This window comes from Pocillopora verrucosa, chromosome 4 (genome assembly GCF_036669915.1).
Source record: "Pocillopora verrucosa isolate sample1 chromosome 4, ASM3666991v2, whole genome shotgun sequence".
Taxonomy (NCBI): Eukaryota; Metazoa; Cnidaria; class Anthozoa; order Scleractinia; family Pocilloporidae; genus Pocillopora; species Pocillopora verrucosa.
In genome coordinates this window covers 18,033,970-18,037,509 of record NC_089315.1, presented here as the reverse complement: position 1 = coordinate 18,037,509, position 3,540 = coordinate 18,033,970, and the positions used below count along the sequence as shown (strand labels likewise).

The 3,540-nt window shown below is 41.0% G+C and overlaps 1 protein-coding gene across 2 annotated transcripts in view; it reads right to left on the bottom strand.

Moving 5' to 3' along the window:
• Positions 1-78, bottom strand: part of LOC131769172 (uncharacterized) — a 2,294-nt gene extending 2,216 nt beyond the window's left edge. For both annotated transcript variants that reach the window (XR_010717235.1, XM_059084924.2), the window contains exon 1: positions 1-78. This exon is cut by the window's left edge and continues 536 nt beyond it. The gene's annotated coding sequence lies outside the window, so the exon portion shown is untranslated.
• Positions 79-3,540: the final 3,462 nt, after the last annotated feature.

The window sequence follows — 3,540 nt, the reverse complement described above, 5'->3', positions numbered from 1 at the left end:
ACATCAAAGTTCTTCATAACACACTTGGTAGTCCTACACTTCTATTCCATATTCATTGAAATGTTGTTTCCGAAAATGTTGTCAAGAAAAATTGCCAATATTTTGACATCTGCTTACGTCAACACGCGTCTTGTCCTGCAATTTGGTAATTTTGCAGGTGGTGAAATATTTTGCGGTTCCTGAATGGCCGTCGTTTGAAATTTTGCCATAATTCCTTTCTAGTAAGGGACTTGGTAACCAGTCAGAATTTGTCTTGACAGAAAACAAGTCATTAATCATGAATAAACCTGTTGTGGGTGGTTATCAGTAAAAGAGAGATGAACTGTCTTCTCACGTGCGTCATTAGCTCGACAAATAAACTTTTTTTTTCGAGTAAATAAACTGGTATAGTGCTATTCTTTCTCAGACCTTGCCGGCTTCGAAACCGGTCATTTTGGCGCCTTTTGGGTCTTTTTTATTTTGTAAGCTTGCTCGATATTATTTTTTCTCATAACTTATTGGCAACTTAAGCAGTCAACAATTACGCTCTCAAGAATAGGCGAGATACCAATCAGTGCAAGTGTTGAAATTCCAAATGAAACGTTGCCGAGTGTTGCAATCACTTGCAGCCATGGGCATCGAAAATTGATTAATGCCATAGGCTAGGAAAACTTAAATTACCTGTGAAGCGTTCCTAAAGTAATACTTTTTCTCACGAGTTGCGAGAAAATCTTCCAATTTACAAGCTTGACAAAGTACTAAAAAGTTTATACCCTGTACTTTTAATTACAACTCATCCCTTTTAGACACGGTAGATCTGATATGAGTCGTGCGGGTTAATGGTTTGCTTATCGACTGGATATTCCCTTTTATGCGATAAGCTCAATGATAAACGCGTTTTGGTGACTTCTTACTCATGATCTATTGGAGGACAGACGCAAAGATGACGTCACCATCGACTGTGTTTTGCTTTTTTGTATCATATAAAACAAATCGATTCAATGTTCCCGTGGGTCTGTACAGAAAAAGATCACAGAAGACTTCAAAATGTTGTAAGAACATCAGTGACACACTTAACTGCGCCTCGTGTCCACCTCCCCCCCCCCATATTTTGACGTCATCTGTGAACAGACGCACAGCAACATGGAATCTAGTTGTCTAATTAAAATTTGTTGTGGACAATTGACAGTGAGTATACACAGATATCTATGAGTACATAGGGGTTTCTCTGAGCACACAAGGGTATCAATGGGCTTGCATGAGTACACTAAGGTGCCCGTGGTTAAGCAGCGGTTTACGCGAGCATACACGGGTACCTGGTTAAGAAAATTTATTTTATCTTTGCATGTGGCGACGCAATACTTTCTCTTTGAAGCTAAGCCAGTAATTGTACAAATTTCGAATTTGAAAAACAGCACTTACACTCCATACTTTGAATATAACGAAGCGCCTCTAAAATCAATTTTCTCACAATTTCACTCGGGAACTAAGCGCCTTTGAAAAAATATCGTTTAAAATTTGTTTTACTGGATTAGCTAGCCTTGCTCTGAAAAAGTCAGTTACAATTTACTTGGCAGGACAACTAAATAATTTTATGATAGAGAAAACATGGCTCTTAAATTTTGTTCAAAAACTGTTACATTCAGTTTAAGAGTACATTGTCCATTTCCTGTCTCAAATTAATATAGGCAGAAGTCAAGCGAGCTTTTTACAAATATTATCGCCATTTGTATCGATCCGAATTGTCTTTCGCGAGTGGAATCCTCTAATGACTGGCGGTTGATGATTTCATGTTACTTAATCTTTTCTTATTTCAGTAGACTATGTTCTTTTACTTATGCCTCATGAGATTTCGTGGGCACCAGCCAATTCCCAAAATCAAATGTCACGCTGTCACCAGTCATCAAAGCCACTGTTTCTCATCCACTTTCTGACCTCGTGAAGAGATTCACTTTCACTGTAGAAAAAGTGCTCATAGAAGCAAGTCATAAACTGCTCTGTGGCTGCGTCGCCCAGGGCGCACCGCGTCCCCAATATTGAGCGAGCACCGGATCCTAGGAACGCTTGAGCGATACCAATAACTCCCTCGATTCTAATCTGTCCAATAGCGCCGTGACAACAGCTAAGTACCACCAGTTAAGCTGGCAGCTTAACTTGTGAAATGTCCGCCATCGTCTAATGGTAGTCCTCTTCAGGAGGAATGCAGCTCGTTGGGATCTTAGGAGAAAGAGCAATCTCTCCTCTATCGGTACCACCATGGGCAGCAATATGTATCAGGCTCACTGAACTTATCCCTTGAAGTACATCCTGCTTTGTTGCGCAGTCTCCAATCAACGATATCACGTCAAGAAAGCCTTCAAAGCATCTTCGTTTCCCCTTTTGCACATGGCAATGGTGCTATGTTTTTGCGTCTTTCCTTGTAAATCACCTCTCCAACCACAGGGTCACCCATTATCAGTGCATTAGTGTGACTGTGATATTCAGGGGAACTGTCTAGGACGAGCTTGAGAGTGGTCAGAGATGGAACGATACGAAGCCCGAATACCTCTGATAAATATTCGCCTCCTTTGTCACTCAGAGCCGCGAATGGTATCTGGTACAGACAGGAATCAGGGACAATTATAATCTTGGGCTCCGTCAGTAGTTCGGCCACAGGAGCAATCAATATCTTGTAACACAGGTGAAGATTTGTTCTGGACTGTTCGGTACCATGGTCACGAAAGACCGCTCACTGGTTTTCATAACAAAGTGAAATCGATTCTTGGTCATCTAGGGATCGATCTCTGCAATTCTGTTTGGGTAAAAATTCTAAGGCTGTGGAAGCTTTCTTTCAAATACTCATCTAGGTCAGGGACGAATCCTTTCACCACGTTTTTGTCCAGGCTCACTGTCTTTTTTAATAAGTGGATACCTCCTGTTGCTTTGAGAATCCAGAACCGAACATCCTCTTCTCCATCGGAGATGTAGAGGCAGGTAGAGTCAGTTCCTTTGCGACAATATTTTGAATCCCACACCATGATTGTGGATCGCCTGAGGGCTGCTCCTCAACAGGGTCTCAACAGAGTACAGAGCTGCAATCAAGTCGCTTAGGCCTCTTGCCCGTCCCTGGACCTTTCAGGGACGTTAAGCAAACCAGCAAAAACGTGATGTCAACGAAGACGTGGCAAAATAATAGATCTAATGGGCAGGACAATGGCTTAGCACGTGATTTTTTTAAAACTTAGTACGTTTCTTAGCCGTCCTTTGCCAAACAACAACATGAAATTACCAAAATTTGCGCTGAGAATGGGAACCCCGGCAGCAAATTATGTAAGTTCATTTTGGAAGTCAATGCTGCTCACATACATTTTGCAATCTTTCACCCGTTAAAATACGTTTTTCACGTGATCGAAACGTATATCAGTAAATACATTTTATTCTCACTGAAACATGTAACCTAGATATCAGTGATGTGTTTCTCGTTTTTAAATTTAGTTAAATACCGCAAGCCTATGGAGCCCGCAGTATTCGATAAAGTTTTAAACCAATCAGATAACAGTATTTCAAGTCGTGAAACTCAAA